Source organism: Lolium perenne, chromosome 3, assembly GCF_019359855.2.
Source record: "Lolium perenne isolate Kyuss_39 chromosome 3, Kyuss_2.0, whole genome shotgun sequence".
Lineage (NCBI taxonomy): Eukaryota > Viridiplantae > Streptophyta > Magnoliopsida > Poales > Poaceae > Lolium > Lolium perenne.
In genome coordinates, this window is record NC_067246.2 from 148,980,184 (window position 1) to 149,001,574 (window position 21,391).

A 21,391-nucleotide genomic window follows, 5' to 3' on the forward strand; every position below is an offset into this window, starting at 1 on the left:
TCAAAGGACAAGTTGACAGTCCGCCAGAACTCGACTTTGAATAGGTAACAGTACTGGTAATGGAAAGTTCGCAATTTACTTTTCGAACAATATTTTTGCTATTTATGGAAAATATGAAAAATTACGAGATCGAAACGGAGTGGAAAAGACGCACGAGGGCGTGCCACCATAGGCCGGCGCGGCCTGGCCTGGGCCCGCGCCGCCCTATGAGCTGGCCGCCTCGTCGCCCCTTTCCGACTCTGGTTCGACCTGGTACTTTCCTTTTGTCGTGAAATTTTTTGCTATATAATCCCCCGGACCCCTGGAGGTCCGTATATCGCTTTTTCGACGTGTTTTGTTTCGAGCTGTTTCTGCCAGGATCTGTTTTCAGTTTAGAAGCACCATGGTCTCCAAGAACAAGGGCAAGGAGCTTCCGGATGAAGATAATCAAGATCTTAAGTGGAAAGAGGAGGACAAGAGCGTCAAGGAAGAAGATGAAGAAGAGGTGGAGGAAGACTCGCGTGCACACCCGCGTGCTACCATCGCAAGCGTCAAGGTGGTGGACAACCCCTTCAGTGCAAACAAGGGCGCAAGAATTCGCACCGGAGGAGGGGTTCCACGTCATTACCTAGCTCCGAAGACATCTTTCTCAGGCACTCACCATCCCTTCCGCAATCTAATTTTCAATAATCAAATTGAAAGGATTCCCAGGGCAGCATTGCCTAGCAATTGGGATATAGATCGTTCTAACACTGCAGGAAGGACGAAGCCTGAGGGTGAAGAGTGGGGAAATAACTCCAAGAGTTGGGACTCGCCGTCGGACATACTTCTTAACCGCGTCGAGCACAATTCGAAGATGATTCGCAACCTCACGTACAAGATTGATGAGCTTCAGGAGCTTGTTGAGAAGCTCGTCAGGAATTCATTACCACCATCGCCGAAGGAGTAATTCATCATCGGTATTGGCATTCCCTTGGTTTGTTCCAAGCTTGGGGGAGTGCCGCGGTATCACATCATCACTACCTTTTACTTTTTATTGTCAAGTAGTGTCATATCATGAGTAGGGAAGTTATCATATAAGATGGGTTGCAGTTTGGAAGTATCTCTCCTTTAGTTGGTAATCTATGTATCCCTTGGTGTGAGTTATCGTTATGGAATATTAATGAGAAGTCTCATCATTTACATATTGCACATCTTATTTTAGTTTGCAATCTCTATTATATGATTGATCTTGATTTTAGTATCGGTATCACTTTGGGAGCATTAAATAAATCTATTTGGTTTTGGCAAACTTAGCATTGGTCAATAGCAACAACACTTTGAGGTTTAAGTAGAAAAGAGAAATACATGTAGTTGTTTCATTGTCTTTCATTCTTGTTAGCTCATAGCTTATTATTCTAAAGTTAAAACTGTTTGTGCTTACAAGGAAGATGCATGATTATCTTTATCGCATGTATATTTGTTTGTTTCCTTCAACTCTTATGCTTGCTAATTAACCTTGCTAGCCAAAGACCTATACTGAGAGGGAAATACTTCTCGTGCATCCAAACCTTAACCCAAACCTATGCCATTTGTGTCCACCATATCTACCTACTACATGGTATTTTCTGCCATTCCAAGTAAATACTTCGTGTGCTACCTTTAAACAATTCAAAATTTACTATCTCTTATTTGTGTCAATGTTTTATAGCTCATGAGGAAGTATGTGGTGTTTTATCTTTCAATCTTGTTGGGCAACTTTCACCAATGGACTAGTGGCTTCATCCGCTTATCCAATAATTTTGCAAAAAGAGTTGGCAATGGGATTCCCAGTCCCAAATTAATTAATCTAAATAGATACTCCTCCATGGTATGTGATTGATGGACGGCACCCGAAGGATTCGGTTAGCCATGGCTTGTGTAAGCAAAGGTTGGGGGGAGTGTCATCATGATAAAACTAAAATAAAAAGGCACTCCTTCATGGTATGAGATTGTTGGCAGGCACCCGAGGATTCGGTTAGCCATGGTTTGTGAATGAAAGGTTGGAAGGAGTGCCACACAAAATAAAAATAAAATGGGAGCCGCTCTTTGAAGGTTGTCTGGCAAGGGGGTTAGAGTACCCGCTACCAGTCGTTCACAACAACAAACACCTCTCAAAATACTACTTTTATTCTCTTTATATGATTTCAAAACTGAAAAAGCTCTAGCACATGATTTAATCCCTGCTTCCCTCTGCGAAGGGCCTGTCTTTTACTTTATGTTGAGTCAGTAAACCTATTTCCCTCCATCTCAAGCAAGCATTTGAGTAGTTGTGATCAAACCATTATATTGTGATTTGCTTTATCATGTCTTTTATTCTTCCTTGTTTAGTACAAGTTTTATCTGAATGAATATAGCTTTGCAAGTTATCAATGATTATGAGGAGACTATTATGATTGAGTATGCAAGTTGTGCAATATAAACTTTAACATGAGAGCGCTGCTCGATAGATAAGAATAATCTGTTAATTGTTCTCTGACCAAGAACGAAGTTTGCCATCACCAACTATGATTTCTTATGCACCTTTATTTGTGATTACCTTATACTTGTTTCAAGTTGAGTTATATGAGGAAGTTGTTTACTAGAATGTCTTGTGTGAATGAATATGATGCTTCTTGTCCGTATTTTATTTATCGACTCTTCACTCCATAAACATGTGGTCTTGTTTAGTGAGTTCAGTTTCGCTTGGGGACAAGCGAAGTCTAAGCTTGGGGGGAGTTGATACGTCCAATTTGCATCACTATTTTATATCATAATTTGCTGTTATTCATTGATATATTTCATGTTTGGACACAATACTTATGTTATTTCATCTATTTTGCATATTTCATGATTATTGGAGGATCAAGCACCGGAGCCAGGATTCTGCTGGAAAAAGCACCGTCAGAACGCAATATTTCGGAAGATCAACTCTGGAAGGAAATTATACCAAAAATCCTATTTTCCCAGATGACGAAGGAAGCCAGAAGGGGGAGCCAGCTGGACCCAAGGTGGGCCCATACCACAGGCCGGCGTGGCCCATGGCCTGGCCGCGCCACCTGGTGGTGAGGGGGCCCCACAGCCCCTCTCGCCTCCTTTTCTTCGCGAAACCCTTCGTCCCGAAGACCTAATCCACAGAGGGTACCTCGCGAAGAGTTACAGCCGCCTCTGCGGGGCGGAGAACACCAGAGAGAAAAGAGCTCTCCGGCGGCTGAGATCCGCCGGGGAAATTCCCTCCCGGAGGGGGAAATCGACGCCATCGTCACCGTCATCGAGCTGGACATCATCTCCATCACCATCATCATCATCTCCACCATCATCACCGCCGTCTCCACCGCTGGACATCGTCACCGTCGTAGCAATTTGGGTTTGATCTTGATTGTTTGATAGGGGAAACTCTCCCGGTATCGATTTCTACTTGTTGTTGATGCTATTGAGTGAAACCATTGAATCAAGGTTTATGTTCAGATTGTTATTCATCATCATATCACCTCTGATCATGTTCCATATGATGTCTCGTGAGTAGTTCGTTTAGTTCTTGAGGACATGGGTGAAGTCTAAATGTTAGTAGTGAATTATGGTTGAGTAATATTCAATGTTATGATATTTAAGTTGTGGTGTTATTCTTCTAGTGGTGTCATGTGAACGTCGACTACATGACACTTCACCTTTATGGGCCTAGGGGAATGCATCTTGTACTCGTTTGCCAATTGCGGGGCTGCCGGAGTGACAGAAACCTAAACCCCCGTTGGTATATCGATGCAGGAGGGGTAGCAGGATCTCAGAGTTTAAGGCTGTGGTTAGATTTATTCTTAATTACTTTCTTGTAGTTGCGGATGCTTGCAAGGGGTATAATCACAAGTATGTATTAGTCCTAGGAAGGGCGGTACATTAGCATAGGTTCACCCACACAACACTTATCAAAACAATGAAGATTATTTAGCCGTATGTAGCGAAAGCACTAGACTAAAATCCCGTGTGTCCTCGAGAACGCTTGGTCATTATAAGTAATCAAACCGGCTTGTCCTTTGTGCTAAAAAGGATTGGGCCACTCGCTGCAATTGTTACTCTCGCACTTTATTTACTCGTACTTTATTCAACTGCTACCTCAAAACCCCCTGAATACTTGTCTGTGAGCATTTACAGTGAATCCTTCATCGAAACTGCTTGTCAACACCTTCTGCTCCTCGTTGGGATCGACATTCTTACTTATCGAAGATACTACGATACACCCCCTATACTTGTGGGTCATCAGTAAGCATGGAGGACAATCAAATAGTGTAAGAGATAAAGAGTTACTCTCATTAGAAGGTTGGCATGGGTAGCTAATCCATTCTTCCTCCTTTTGTTCATCACTCTCCTCTTCTTTTTCATCCAATGAGCTTTCAGGTTCATCAATTTCCTCCTCTTTTTCATCCAATGAGCTTTCAGGTTCATCAATTTCTTCTTCAACCGGTTCCTGCAAATTGTGAGTGCATTCTTGTGCATTAATGAGTCTCTCTTTATAATCAATGATATAAGGATTACCACTGTAGCATTCTATGCAAGAATTAAGGATACAAGAGACATAATCTTTAAGGTCCTTACAAGCAACACAAGTTTCATAATTCTTAACCATGAAGGATTCTATCTCGGAGGCTCCCATAAATAAGACAAATTGTTCTACCTCTTCGAACCCATAATGAATATAGAAATTCCGATTATAGTTCTTAATTAAAAATTCCTCACTAAAGCCACATTGAAATTTAAGATGTTTAGTATCCTGTTGAGAGCAACAGTTTATATCATGGCGTTTAAGCAAGATTTTAGCAATTGTATTCAATTTTTCTATCATAGCACTCATTACTTTACTAGTTCTTGATTTTCTATAATTATTATAACATTCTATAAACTCCAAGTAGGTTGTTGGTTCTCCCATAACAGCAGTTTTTAATTTTTAGGTTTTTCAAATTTCTATGGATTTTTGGGTATATGAGGAAAATAAAACAAGACAAAAATAAGCTAGACAAAAGTAAACTAAGCAAAATAATAATAGATAGAAATAAACTAAGCACAAATAAACTAGACAAAAGTAAACTAGGCAAAACAAAATAAAACAAAATAAAAACAGAGAGAGTGGTAGAGTGTACTCCCCAGGTGAACTTATGAGTAGAGCTATGCCTCCCCGGCAACGGCGCCAGAAAATAGTCTTGATGACCCACAAGTATAGGGGATCGCAGCAGTCTTCGAGGGAAGTAAAACCCAAATTTATTGATTCGACACAAGGGGAGGTAAAGAATACTTATAAGCCTTAACAACTGAGTTGTCAATTCAGCTGCACCTGGAAAAGCACTAGTAACAAGGGTGATGTGAAAGTAGCAGTAATATGAGAGCAATAGTAACAGTAACTCAACAGCAGTAATAGTAACATAGGAGCAATGGCACCAGAAAATAGTTGATACTACTTCCAATGACATGTAGAACAAGTATATGATGATGAGATATATGGACCGGGGTTCCCAGCGATCTACACTAGTGGTAACTCTCCAATAAGTGACAAGTGTTGGGTGAACAAATTACAGTTGGGCAATTGACAGGATTGATAAAGCATTAAGAAAGAACATCAATTCATTAATCATGTAGGCATGTTTTCCATATATAGTCATACGTGCTCGCAATGAGAAACTTGTACAACATCTTTTGTCCTACCAGCCGGTGGCAGCCGGGCCTCAAGGGAATCTACTGGATATTAAGGTACTCCTTTTAATAGAGTACCGGAGCAAAGCATTAACACTCCGTGAAAACATGTGATCCTCACATCACCACCATCCCCTCCGGTTGTCCCGATTTTTGTCACTTCAGGGCCTTTGGTTCCGGACAGTGACATGTGCATACAACTTGTAGATACAATCTAAGCAATAAGTATAGAGCTCAAATCTAAGATCATGCCACTCGGGCCCTAGTGACAAGCATTAAGCATAACAAGATTGCAGCAACAATAACTTCACAAACTTTATAGATAGACTAATCATAATGTATCATCCATCGGATCCCAACAAACACAACACCGATTACATAAGATGAATCTCAATCATGTAAGGCAGCTCATGAGATCATTGTATTGAAGTACATGGAGGAGAGTATACCAACTAGCTACTGCTAGAACCCGTAGTCCATGGGGGAACTACTCACGGAGCATGATGGAGGTGGTGGCGTTGATGGAGATGGCTTCCGGGGGCACTTCCCCGTCCCGGCAGGGTGCCGGAACAGAGAGTTATGTCCCCCGAATTGGAGTTTCGCGATGGCGGTGGCGCCCCTAGAGTCTTTCTGGAGTTTCGTCAATTGGTACTGTGTTTTTAGGTCGAAAGGGATTATATAGGCGAAGAGGCGGCGCAGGAGGGTCGACAGGGTGGCCTCCCCATAGGGGGGCACGGCCAGGGTGTGGCCCGCGTGGCCCACCCTCCTGGTGGCCCCTGGCTCTCCTCTGACTCTCCTTCGGTGTTCTGGATGCTTCCGGGAAAAATAGGATGTTTGGCGTTGATTTCGTCCAATTCCGAGAATATTGCCCGAACAGCCTTTCTGGAACCAAAAACAGCAGAAAACAGGAACTGGCACTGTGGCATCTTGTTAATAGGTTAGTTCCGGAAAACGCATAAAAACATCATAAAGTGCAAGCAAAACATGTAAGTATTGTCATAAAACAAGCATGGAACATCAGAAATTATGGATACGTTGGAGACGTATCAATGTAATAATAGAGACGGATTGCCTGGTGACAAGGTATCGACTCGTCAATGCCTACAAGTTGTAGACTAGGGTTTCGTGGAAAGTAGCGGGCAAGTTGATCTCGAAGGTTTCAACCGAAGAGGTACTCGATTGCTAGAAATCTAGGGTTGTGTTGACAATGAAATCGATCCCTTCTTTCTCCCTCGACTCCCCCTTATATAGGAGGCGGAGCCGAGGGTTTTGTGATGTACAAGTTACAAACAGAGGGAGACTCTTTGAGTTCGTCCCGTATAGTTACAAGTCTATTCCTAATATATCTCTATATTCCATATCGACACCTTATTGGGCTTCCGGGCTTTGTATTCTTCGGGTCATGGGCCTTCAGTAAATCCTGGGTACCTTCTTTAGCAGGCCCATTGGGGATGCCTATGTCAGTAGCCCCCGAGATTTTGCTTGAATCGAAGAATCGAGTAAAATCTCCATCATTACAATTAACACATAATTTCTTCGAGTTACTAAATACTTTTCATAGGAACAGTCATATATTGTGCAGGGATAATGGTAAATGGGGCTGGTTCATCTGACGGGTCAGGTACCAGTTAACTGCTCTTGTGTCAATCCCACAAAAACCTACTTCAAGGTCAAGTCCCTGGACCCGACCCCGGTATACTAGCGTAATTCGACATGTGCCGCTTAAGGTCTTACCATATGCCGAACTCCAGTCATATTTTATCGGGTATCTAACGCGTCCGTTAGGATTTTTCTTCGCATCTGCTGATACGGAAAAAAGTAGCAGAGCACATTCATGTGCGATACCATGCCACGCAGGACGGATCCCGGGGTCTTACCTTCATAAAGTATTACGACATTCAGAGATTTATTCGCGACGGACGCGCTCTGAGAATATATTGTAGAGTGCCTTTTTCGGCTGCTGGAATGGCATATTTACTCGAGTCATATAATGACTTTTTATCTTGACTTCCCGATGGGAGTATATGAAGAGTTATGTTTTAACTCGAATATGCTCAATATGACTCCTTAAATTTCATCGGGTACGCGATCAGCGTTCCCGATGGGAGTAACCCCCGAGGCTACAACCAAGTGCTTGTACTTGGTTGTAGGCTCTCCTTTTTGCTGTTTTGCCGCTATATTGTCAGCTTCACATTTTTATCGGGTGCGCGACCAGCGCTCCCGATGAGAGTAGCCCCCGAGGCTACAATCGAATATTTATACTTGGCTGTAGGCTCAACTTTTGTCTTCTTGGAACAAACCTATACACCTTCATATTATCCTTTTTATCACAAATAAAGCTTCTGATAAGAGTAGCCCCCGAGCATTTGGACAAATACTTGTATTTGATCAAAGGCTCCCGAATTTTTTTTATTTAGATCATCAACATTTTCCCTGTCTCTATTTTGAAAGAAAACCAATCGCCATTTTCTCGAGGCGAAGTCAATGTTGACGATGGCCATGACCTTCAAATTTGAAAGGCGCGAATCCTGTCACTTCGCTGATTTGTGGGTCCAAAACCCTGCGTCGTTGACACGTTGCGCAAGTGGGGGACACACGTCCTCCGTAATTTCTGGCACGCGCGCTGTAGCATCTGTCCAGTTACTTCGTAGTGAAAATACGATTATACCCCTGATGACACGTGTAGGGCGCCAGATTCATTTCCTTTTTATTTAACGGTGCGATGGATCGATTACTTGGTTAAATCTTCTCCTTCGTCCTCAATCTTCCCCTTCGCTGCGCCGCTCAACTTTCCCTTCTCTCTCCAAAATCGCCATTGCTGTCCCCCAAGCTCCTCACGCTTCCGCTCATCTCCATTCTCCCCAATACTTGCCTTAATTCCACCACGCACAAAGCTCACCAAGCACACCGCTCCAGGGACCAACACACTGGCAGATGAGATGGAGATCTCTGGATGGGAGAGATCCAAGTCTCGAACCAAGATCAGAGCACCCTCAAGAAGCTCGGGCTGCTGAAGAAGAAGGACGCGCTGATCTTTCCCGGCGACGAGAGTTTCCCGTGTGGATCGGATACCGGGTAACATTCATCGACCACCTCATTTGCGGCCTGTCCACCCCCATCCATGAGTTCCTCCGTGGACTCCTTTTTATCTATGGGATTCAGCTACATCAGCTGACCTCTAACTCCATCCTCCACATCTCGATTTTCATCACCTTGTGTGAGTGCTTCCTCGGGACCCATCCTCATTGGGGCATGTGGAAGCACATCTTCTATCTTCGCCGCAACAGCTCCCGCAATATCGCCTACAATGTGGGCGGTGTTGTAATCTGCGTCCGTCCCGACGTTGACTACTTCGACGTCAAATTCCCCGACTCCGTTCAAGGGTGGCGCAGGAGGTGCTTGTACATCCAGGAGGAGTACAACAGCTCTCAAGAGTACAACATTGCTCCTTTTGATGGTACCGCAAAAATCCTCAGGCGCCGATCATGGGACGCCGAGGCCACTTATGAAGAGAAAACAACTACGGATGCTCTGACGAAGCGCATTCACGAGCTGCAGAACACCCGCGGTCAAGAACTGTCGGGTGTCCAAATTACTGCTTACTTCCTTAGGATCAGGGTGCAGCCACTGCAGGCTCGCAAAAACCCACTTTGGATGTACACTGGCGAGAAGGATGTTGACCGCCTATCCAAGGATCTTTCTGTGAAGGACTTGGAAAAGCTGATTCGACGTTTCTCCTCACTGAGCAAGAAAATTGATGTTCCATCTTCTTGTTGCGTGGAGCCGTATAGCGGCAACAACGCCCTTCCCGAAGTAAGTAACTTTGTCTTTCGAGTTGTACTTTTATTTGTCGACTACTTTCTCATCTATCTTATGTTTTATCTTGACCTTGACCTTGTTTTTTCTTCTTGCAGAACCACCAAATTCTATCTTGCCTTTCTCCTCTTCCCGAAGGTGGAGAAGTGGATGAGCAAGCTTTTGTCAATGATGACTCGCAAGATCCCTCTCGTCCTGAGAGTGAAGTCGCGGGATCTCACAAATCCGCGACTTCCTCCAAAAAATCTGAATCGGAGCCTTCTGAATCAGGCCACTCTCCTCCTTCAGATGTGTCTCCAAAGAGCAAGAGGAAAAGGAATGAAGTCGAGGAATCTGGCACCCTGAAGCCTTCGGAACCTGTTGTCGAAGAAACATCACCCGAGGAAGAGGGTGCCTTCAACCCTTACGACGACGCAGGCTCTGTTAGCTCATAAGTTTCTTCACCATCATTACTTGTTCTACTTCTCTCTTATTTTTTGTTTATTTACATACTCATTTTTCTATGTTGATAGCGGCAACGAAGAAGAAAAAGAAGAAACCGAGGTTCCTGGTGCGGCTCTTACGAGTACCACCCAAACCTTGGTTCTCTCTGAAGATCGCCATGCTGCCGAGGAATCCTCGCCTCCCCCTCAACAGGACATGGAAACCTCGCCTCCTAGGCCCAGCCCCCGAGCCCCTTTACCATAGAGAGCAAGGATCGAGGCTGGCGATGGCCATGCGGTTGTTGCGGGGGGTCCCTCGACTTCCGTTTTGGAAGATGTAAATTTTCCTGCTAGGCTCGATTTACTATTTTACTTCGACACTCATTTTTATCATCCGCCAAATTTTTCCTCTTCTAAACTTTTACCTGACACTGTGTACAGCCTTTGATGAAGCACCTCATAAAAATTGTACCCAATTTATTGGGTTTCGCGACTGCACCGAAGATCTGAGGGGTAATGTCTACTTTACTCTGCGCGCTCCATTTTTTCCTCGGCAAAGTTATTTTGTATTTGAACTGATTTCTTCCTTTGGATCCACTTTAGAGAACCTCAAGCGAGCCGAGAAACATGCTGAAGAGCTTGCCGCTAAGCTTCAGCGAAGCGAGAAAGCTCGCGAGAAGGCTGATCGAAAAGCCTCTACTGTTGAAGACCTTCGGCAAAGGCTTCATAAGGCTGAAAATGACTTAAGTGACAAGGTCTCTCAACATATGGCGCGCGAAAATGCCATCATAGCTTGCTTGGAGACTCAAAACCGACGGTTTGTTAGTAAGTTTTTACCCTTATCTTCCAAGCTTCTTCTGAAATTGATTCTCCGCGTATTTTGATGAACTCGAATTTTGCTCCAGCAGGAAAAATGGGTGAAGATTTCACCTTGCATGAGGCTGAGGAGGATCGTCTTCTCGACACCCTCTCAATCCTTGAACTACACTGGGATCTGGCGCACACCAATATTTCCGACGCGCGGGCTGCGTTCACCCGCCTCTTCCCCCATTTCTTCCCCAAGCAGAAACAACCGCAAACCTTCTCCGAGCTTGCCAGGCGCTTCCTTCCTGAAGAATACCTTGCGTTGGCTTATCGACAGGAGAATTTGAAGGTTGGAGTTGAAGGAACCATTGCTCTGGTTGCCGATAGCCGCCAAGATGTCGACTGGGCAAAGGCTGGCTACCCCAAGGGAATGAACAAGGAGAAATGGAAGACTTTGGTGAAGGCTGCAAAGCCTCACTCAGAGAAAATCCTTGCCTTCCTGGGGCACAAACCGTCTACATCTGCTAGCACTGCCAAACCGTAGGTCAAGTAGACCAACCTACCCCCTTGTATTTTCTTCTCTTTTGTAGTTGTCGCTATCCTTATGAGTTGCGACTTATCGTAGAAGCCAGTTTTGTAATGGACCCAAATGATGTAAATATCTCAACAATCAATGAAAAAAGGGTAATTCGTGATGAATGATTGATGTCGACATTTTCTTTCTTCCAGTTCGTATTCGATAACTACTCTGAGGCTGGTGGACCATCCTCTGCTTCTTCTGCCGCGTCTTGCGCTCAACGAATTCCTGGTGACGTTTTACTGGATGATTCTTCGTGTGCTGACTCAATTCAACAAGAACTGGCTGAACTTCGACAACAACTTCAAGCCATGAAGAAACAAGCCATCACTGTCATGGACCAATCCCGCAAATCCTCCGAACGCGAAGAAATCGCTCTTCATCAAGCTCACGAAGCTCTGGATCTAAAAGAAACTGTTGTGGCCAACGCTATGCAAGCTACCGCCCGAGAAAGTTATATGCTTCAGTTGATGACTGACGCAAGCCTAAATATGGCGGGTATGTTGCGCTTTATTACTCTTACTATCCTTATGTGCCCTTTTCACCTCATTGTTCCCTTTTTCGTGGTTAGGCTCCTTTTTGGACGCTGCTGCCGAAGATCAGCGTGTTGATGTGATATCTGAGGTTCTTGTTCAACTTGCTCTGCAAAACAATGCTAACTTTTGGTCTAACCCAGACCGCACCCGACAAATTGTACGATTTCAAGACCGTGTGGCCTAGGTTCGGGAGTATCTTGATTTCTACACGAAGACACTATCCATGGTTTATAATGCCATGTTTCCTCGGAATCTTCAACCTAAAACTCTTCCTCACTTGATGGACAAGTTCAAGAGTACTCGTCAAATCCATGGGTTTGTGAAGGCCCAATTAATGGCTGATGCTAGATTTTCTTTGATCATGTTGCAAATCTGCTACCCGAAGTTGGATATGTCCAACATTGTTGATCTCTGTCATGCCAACATGAGAAAAAGAAGAAGGAACGTCAACAAGATCAATGATGCGGTGACACCTGTAGCTGAGAAGATGATTGAGGATCTTCTTCGGATGGATGCTGCTTTCTTCTAGTGCTTCTGCAGAACATGATAGAATAAACATAGATAACTTGATATAAATCCTTTCTGCTAGCGAGGTTTATCTGAAGCAAAAGAGAGATCATGTATATTGCGAGAACCATGTATAGTAAAAGTAGGTTTTGTTTGTTTCATTTTCTCTAGCCCCCGAGCGTTTCTGTGGGTGTATGTATGTTTATTATTCGTGAGGTATTTGAACCAAGGCAAATAATTTTTTGAGTTATATATTGTAAGGATCAAATATATATTGTTAAATTTGCGGGTTGTAATCCCCCAAGATTTGACGAAGATGTATATCACCAATATTTTTACTATATTGCAGCATCGCGAGCCCGCCTCATTAAAAACCTTTCAGCCCCACTCGGTGCCCTGAAAGGAAAAGAGTGCGTCTAAAAACTCGCGAGCGTTTCAATACATCGTATGTTTACATGTGTAACTCTATTTTGACTTCTATGCGTAAAAACGCCGAAGTTGCGCCACGTTCCAGGGGTTTGGTTCTGTGACCCCTGTCTTCTTGTCCTTCAATCTGTATGCTCCTCCTACGATCACCTCGGTGACGATGTATGGTCTTACCCATGGTGACTCGAATTTTTCATGGCTGTCCTGCGTAAGCCGAAGAACTAGGTCACCAACTTGAAAGGACCTTGGTCGCAAACGTCGACTATGGTAATTTTGCAGGTCCTGCTGATACTTGGTGACTCTTGACAACACCTCATCTCTGGCTTCATCAAGTGCATCAACATCATCCTCCAGTGCCTTTCTCGAAGTTTCTTCATCATACTCCGCCACTCTCGGGGAGTTGTGTTCTATTTCTATCGGGAGCACCGCCTCGGCTCCATGGACCAAAAAGAACAGAGTTTCTTGCATTGTTGTATTGGGTGTTGTCCGTATGCTCCATAGCACGCTAGGCAACTCATCTGGCCAAGTATGTCGAGCTTTCTTCAATGGTGTTAACAGTTGTTTCTTGATACCATTGCAGATGATTCCGTTCGCTTTTTCGACTTAGCCATTAGTTTGCGGGTGCGCCACCGATGTGAAGTGTAGTTTGATGCCTACTTCTGTACAGTATGCCTTGAATTCCTTGGAGGTGAAATTGCTGCCGTTGTCCGTAACTATGTTGTGAGGGACACCAAATCGAAAACTATGCCCTTGATGAAGCTCACCACCAATGATGCATCTGCCGAAGTTATGGGTACTGCTTCAATCCATTTAGTGAACTTATCGACAGCCACGAGCATATATACGTATCCTCTTGGCCAAGCCTTATGTAATTTTCCCACCATGTCGAGACCCCATTGGGCGAAAGGCCAAGCCAATGGTATTGGCATCAGCTCTGCTGCCGGAGAATGAGGCTTGGCCGCAAATCTTTGACACGCATCACAAGTGCGTACTATGTTTTTTTGCGTCTTCTACCGTTGTTAACCAGTAGAAACCTTCCCTGAAGACCTTGGCTGCTATCGCTCGGCTTCTTGCATGGTGGACACATATTCACTCGTGTACATCCTTCAGTATGACTCTTCCTTCCTCAGGTGTAACGCACCTTTGCAATACTCCCGATATACTCCATTTGTACAGCTCTCCCTTGACCACGGTAAAAGCTTTAGATCGTCGGATAACTCGTCTTGCTTCTACCGGATCTTCGGGTATTTCTTTCCTTAGGATATATGCTACGTAAACTTGCATCCAAGGAACTTGTACCATAATAACCTCTTGTGGTTCCTCTTCATCTTCTGATGTGTTTGCTTCTAGGACTGCTGGAGCCCCAGAGTCTTTCTCAGCCTTTTCTTTCTTCTTCGGCTGCTTCGATGTTTTCTTTGCCTTAGTTGATCTCTCGCTTATCTCTTCCCAAAATACGCCAGGTGGTATCGCTAAACACTGTGACCCGATATTTACCAAAATATCGGCTTCATCGTTGCTGAGTCTGCTGATATGATTCACTTCGCATCCATCAAAGAGTTTCTCAAGTTCATTGTATGCCATCATGTTGTTATTGACTGCATCGCACTGGTTCATCACCTGTTGAGCCACTAATTGGGAGTCGCCAAAGATTTTTAGTCGAGTTGCTCCACATGCCTTCGGCATCTTCATCCCATGTATAAGTGCTTCATATTCTGCCTCATTATTGGACGTATTGGGGAACGTCATCTGCAATACATATTTCATCTTGTCTCCTTGGTGTGATACTAATATCACGCCTGCTCCAGCTCCTTCTACTCTCTTGGACCCATCGAAGTTCATGGTCCAAGTACTCGATAAATCAGGGGGTCCCGTGTTTTGCAGCTCCATCCACTCTGCGATGAAATCTGGCAAGATTTGCGACTTTATTGCTTTTCGTTTTTCATACGTGATTTCCCGAGGGGAAAGCTCTATTCCCCAAAGAGAGCCGGCATGTAGCTTCTGGATTGTTTAAGATGTTTGATAGAGACGCCTCATTGACCACTATTATCGGATGTGCCAAAAAATAGTGTCACAATTTTCTTGCAGTTGTAAACACTCCGTATGCCAACTTCTGATACTGCGGGCAACGCTGTTTTAACGACGATAAAACTTCACTCATGAAGTATATCGGCCTCTGAACTCCATGGATTTTCCCTTCTTCTTCCCTTTCTACCACAAGAACTGTGCTGGCCACCTGAGGTGTGGCCGCGATATACAGCATAAGAGGTTCTCTTTCCTTTGGAGCCACTAGTATTGGGGGTGTCGAGATTGTGTGCTTGAGGTGCTCGAAATCCCGGTCTGCTTCTTCGTTCCACTCAAACTTTTCTCCTTGCTTGATGAGAGCATAAAAGGGCAACGCTTTTTCTCCTAGCATGGCGACAAATCAGCTTAAAGCTGCGACACGTCCTGTCAGCTGTTGTATCTCCTTAAGTTTCGTCGGCTTTCTCATTTTCACAATGGCTTGTATTTTCTCGGGGTTTTCCTCGATTCCTCTGGCTGACACCAAGTATCCGAGGAGCTCTCCCGCAGGAACGCCGAAGGAACACTTCATTGGGTTTAGCTTGAGGCGAGACTTGTCGAGATTGTTGAAGGTTTCCTTGAGATCATCGATCAAGGATAACCCCTGCTTTGTTGTAATGACGACATTGTCGATGTATACTTGAACGTTCTTGCCAATCTGCGTGGCGAAACACTTTTGCATCATCCTTTGATAAGTAGCTCCCGCGTTTTTAACCCGAAGGGCATTGTTCTGTAGCAGAACACACCATAGGGGTTATAAAAGCTGTTTTGACCTCATCTTCTTCTTTTAGGCGGATCTGGTTGTAACCAGTATACGCGTCCATGAAGGAAAGACACATGAAGTCGCTGTGGAGTCGATAATTTGATCGATCCTCGGGAGGGGAAAGTGATCCTTTGGACAATGTTTATTGAGACACGTGAAGTCGACGCACATGCGAAGGACATCAGTGTTTTTCTTCGGGACCAGAACTGGGTTAGCGACCCATGTGGCCTCTGTGTGCAGCTCCCTGATGAAGTTTGCTTCTCGAAGTTGATTAATTTCTGAAAGCATAGCTTTGCGGTTTGGTTCCGAAAAATGCCGCAAAGGTTGTCGAATTGGCCTAGCCCTTGGATCCAGATTAAGAGGGTGCTCGGCAAGTTCCCTGGGTACTCCTGGCATGTCAGCTGGACGCCATGCGAAGATTTCTCAGCGCTCACGGAGGAACTCGACGAGCGCGCTTTCCTATGCGTTATCCATGTTTGTTGTGATAGCTGTCGTCTTCTTCGGATCTGTCGGGTGAACCTGTACTTCCTTTGAGTTCTTGAATCTGTACTCCCTACGTCAGGAAACACATCATAATCAGTTGTTAGCCTTGACGCCATGTATTTTTCCTGCATCCCGAATGTTTCTGACAACTGGTGGAAATCCTTGTCGCACTTATCTGCCAGAGCAAAACTCCCCTTTACTGTAATTGGGCCCTTGGGTCCAGGGAGTCTCTAGAACAAGTATGTGTAGTGTGGTACCGCCATAAATCTGGCATAAGTAGGTCGTCCAAGTAGAGCATGATACTGCGACGGAAAATCCACGACTTTGAACTCCAGCTTCTCTCTTCTGTAATTCTCTCGGGCTCCAAACTGAACGTCGAGATTGATCTTTTCCAATGGATAGCATGGTTTCTCGGACGTGATGCCGTGGAAACGTGTGTCAATTGGTGTTAAAGTTGCCAAGGATATGTTCATATTCCGCAATGTATCTGTGTACATAAGGTTTAAACTGCTCCCGCCATCTATAAACACACGCGAACCATCGAATCCTGCAATCACTGCTGGCGGAATCAAAGCTGACTGCCCTGGCCGTGGGACTTCCTACGGGTGGTCTGCTATGGTGAAACCGATGTCCTGTGCCGACCAATTCAAGTACTCAATTGTTGGTGGAGGCATCTTCTTTGCCATGTAAACTTGTCGTGAAATCACTTTTTGGGTCCTATTCGAGGGTCTGCCCTTCTGAATCATCGAAACTGCTCCGGTTGTGTCTATATAAGGACCGTTGGTTGGGGCTGCCGCTATTTGCAATCGATGCTAATAACGCGTGAAGCACACGTCCGTTGGGAACCCCAAGAGGAGGTGTGATGCGTACAGCAGCAAGTTTTCCCTCAGTAAGAAACCAAGGTTATCAAACCAGTAGGGGGTGAAGGCCACGTGAAGATTGTTGGTGAAGGAGTGTTGTGTGGCGCAACACCAGGGATTCCGGCGCCAACGTGGAACCTGCACAACAGAATCAAAATACTTTGCCCCAACTTAACAGTGAGGTTGTCAATCTCACCGGCTTGCTGTAAACAAAGGATTAAACGTATGGTGTGGAGAATGATGTTTATTTGCAAAGAACAGGAGATAACAATGATTGCAGTAGATTGTATTTCAGATGTAAAAGAATGGACCGGGGTCCACAGTTCACTAGTGGTGTCTCTCCAATAAGATAAATAGCATGTTGGGTGAACAAATTACAGTTGGGCAATTGACAAATAGAGAGGGCATAACAATGCACATACATATCGTGATGACTAATATGAGATTTACTTAGGGAATTACGACAAAGAACATAGACTGCTATCCAGCATGCATCTATGCCTAAAAAGTCCACCTTCGGGTTAGCATCAGCACCCCTTCTAGTAGTAAGTTGCAAACAACAGACAATTGCATTAAGTAGTGTGCGGAATGTAAACAATACAAATATCCTTAGACAAAGCATTGTTGTTTTATCCCTAGTGGCAACAGCGCATCCATAACCTTAGAACTTTCTATCACTGTCCCAGATTCAATGGAGGCATGAACCCACTATCGAGCATAAATACTCCCACTTGGAGTTACAAGTATCAACTTGGCCAGAGCCTCTACTAGCAATGGAGAGCATGCAAGATCATAAACAACACATATATGATAGATCAATAATCAACTTGACATAGTATTCCATATTCATTGGATCCCAACAAACACAACATGTAGCATTACAAATAGATGATCTTGATCATGATAGGCAGCTCACAAGATCTAAACATGATAGCACAAGAGGAGAAGACAACCATCTAGCTACTGCTATGGACCCATAGTCCAAGGATGAACTACTCACGCATCAGTCCGGAGGCGGGCATGGTGATGTAGAGTCCTCTGGGTGATGATTCCCCTCTCCGGCAGGGTGCCGGAGGCGATCTCCTGAATCCCCCGAGATGGGATTGGCGGCGGCGGCGTCTCTGGAACTTTTCTCCTATCGTGGCTCTCGGTAATAAGGTTTTCGCGACTGAGAGAATATATAGGCGAAGGGGCAGAGTCCAGGGATGCTCGAGGGGCCCACCCATAGGGCGGCGCGTCCCCCCTCTTGGCCGCGCCGCTAGGTGGTGTGGGCCCCCCTCGGCTCCTCTCCGTCTCTCCTTCGGTGTTCTGGAACAATCCGTGGAAAATAAGACCCTGCGCTTTTGTTTCGTCCAATTCCGAGAATATTTCCTGTGTAGGATTTCTGAAACCAAAAACAGCAGAAAACAGGAACTGGCGCTTTGGCATCTTGTTAATAGGTTAGTGCCGGAAAATGCATAAAATGATATAAAGTGTATATAAAACATGTGAGTATTGTCATAAAACTAGCATGGAACATAAGAAATTATAGATACGTTTGAGACGTATCAAGCATCCCCAAGCATAGTTCCTACTCGCCCTCGAGTAGGTAAACGATAACAAGGATAATTTCTGAAGTGACATGCTACTATCATAATCTTGATCAATACTATTGTAAAGCATATGAGATGAATGAAGTGATTCAAAGCAATGGTAAAGATAATGACTAAACAACTGAATCATATAGCAAAGACTTTTCAATAATAGTACTTTCAAGACAAGCATCAATAAGTCTTGCATCAGAGTTAACTCATAAAGCAATAGATTCTTAATAGAAGGTTTTGAAGCAATACAAAGGAAGATATAAGTTTCAGCAGTTGCTTTCAACTTCAACATGTATATCTCATGGATAATTGTCAACACAAAGTAATATGATGAATGCAAATAAGCAAGTATGTAGGAATCAATGCACACAGTTGACACATGTGTTTGCTTCTAAGATAGAAAGAAGTAGGTAAACTGACTCAACATAAAGTAAAAGAAAGGCCCTTCGCAGAGGGAAGCAGGGATTACTTATGTGCTAGAGCTTTTTATTTTGAAAACATGGAAACAATTTTGTCAACGGTAGTAATAATTCATATGTGTTATGCATAAAACATCCTATAAGTTGCAAGCCTCATGCATCGAATACCAATAGTGCTCGCACCTTGTCCTAGTTAGCTCGGATTTTCATGGATTATCATTGCATTACATATGTTTCAACCAAGTGTCACAAAGGAGTACCTCTATGCCTCCTGTACAAAGGTCCAAGGAGATAGATCGCATTTGATTTCTCGTTTTTGATAGATCTCAACTCGAGGACATCCATACCGGGACAACATAGAAAACAGATAATGGACTCTTCTTTAATGCTTAAGCATTCAACAACAGATAATATTCTCATAAGAGATTGAGGATTAATGTCCAAACTAAAACTTCCACCATGATACATGGCTTTGGTTGGCGGCCCAATGTTCTTCTCTAACAATATACATACTCAAACCATTTAATCAAGACAAATCACCCTTACTTCAGACAAGACGAACATGCATAGCAACTCACATGATATTCAACAAAAGTGTGATAGTTGATGGCGTCCCCAGAAATGTGGTTACCGCTCAACAAGCAACTTATAAGAAATAAGATACATAAGCTACATATTCTTTACCACAATAGTTTTTAAGCTACTTTCCCATGAGCTATATATTGCAAAGACAAGGAATGAAATTTTAAAGGTAGCACGCAAGCAATTTACTTTGGAATGGCAGAGAAATATTACATAGTAGGTAGTTATGGTGGACACAAATGGCATAGGTTTTGGCTCAAGGTTTTGGATGCACGAGAAGCATTCCCTCTCAGTACAAGGCTTTGGCTAGCAAGGTTGTTTGAAGCAAACACAAGTATGAACCGGTACAGCAAAACTTACATAAGAACATATTGCAAGCATTATAATACTCTACACTATCTTCCTTGTTGTTCAAACACTTTTACCAGAAAATATCTAGACTTTAGAGAGACCAATCATGCAAACCAAATTTCAAGAAGCTCTACGGTAATTCTCCACTAATAGGTTCAAACTACATGATGCAAGAGCTTAAACATGATCTATTTGAGAGCTCAAAACAATTGCCAAGTATCAAATTGCTCAAGATAATATACCAATTACCACATGAAGCATTTTCTGTTTCCAACCAAAAAGCAATGAATGAAGCGGTTTTCAACCTTCCCCATGAACATTAAAAGTAAAACTAAGAACACCAGTGTTCATATGAAACAGCGGAGCGTGTCTTTCTCCCACACAAGGAATGCTAGGATCCGAATTTATTCAAACAAAAACAAAAATAAAGTCATACAGACGCTCCAAGTAAAGCACATAAGATGTGACGGAATAAAAATATAGTTTCACTAGAGGTGACGTGATAAGTTGTCGATGAAGAAGGGGATGCCTTGGGCATTCCCAAGCTTAGATGCTTGAGTGTTCTTAAAATATGCAGGGATGAACCACGGGGGCATCCCCAAGCTTAGACTTTTCACTCTTCTTGATCATATTATATCATCCTCCTCTCTTGACCCTTGAAAACTTCCTCCACACCAAACTCAAAACAATCTTATTAGAGGGTTAGTGCATAATCAAAAATCCACATGTTCAGAGAGGATACAATCATTCCTAACACTTCTGGACATTACCCAAAGCTACTGAAAGTTAATGGAGCAAAGAAATCCATTCAAACACAGTAAAGGAGGCAATGTGAAATAAAAGGCAGAATCTGTCAAAACAGAACAGTCCGTAAAGACAATTTTTTTAGATGCACTTAACATGCTCAGATGAAGAATCTCAAATTGAATGAAAGTTGCATACATATCTGAGGATTACTCATGATGTTTTGCAGATTTTTCTGAGTTTCCTACATAGAGACCTACTCAAATTCGTGACAGCTAGAAATCTGTTTCTGTGCAGTAATCCAAATCTAGTATCAACCTTACTATCAAAGACTTTACTTGGCACAACAATGCAATAAAATAAAGATAAGGAGAGGTTACTACAGTAGTAACAACTTCCAAGACACAAATATAAAACAAAAATTGCAGAAATAAAATAATGGGTTGTCTCCCATAAGCGCTTTTCTTTAACGCCTTTCAGCTAGGCGCAAAAAGTGTAAATCAAGTATCATCAAGAGATGAAGCATCAACATCATAATTTGTTCTAATAATAGAATCAAAAGGCAACTTCATTCTCTTTCTAGGGAAGTGTTCCATACCTTTCTTAAGAGGGTATTGATACTTAATATTCCCTTCCTTCATATCAATAATAGCACCAACAGTTCGAAGAAAGGGTCTTCCCAAAATAATAGGACAAGATGCATTGCATTCAATATCCAAGACAACAAAATCAACGGGGACAAGGTTATTGTTAACCGTAATGTGAACATTATAAATCCTCCCCAAAGGTTTCTTTATAGAATTATCAG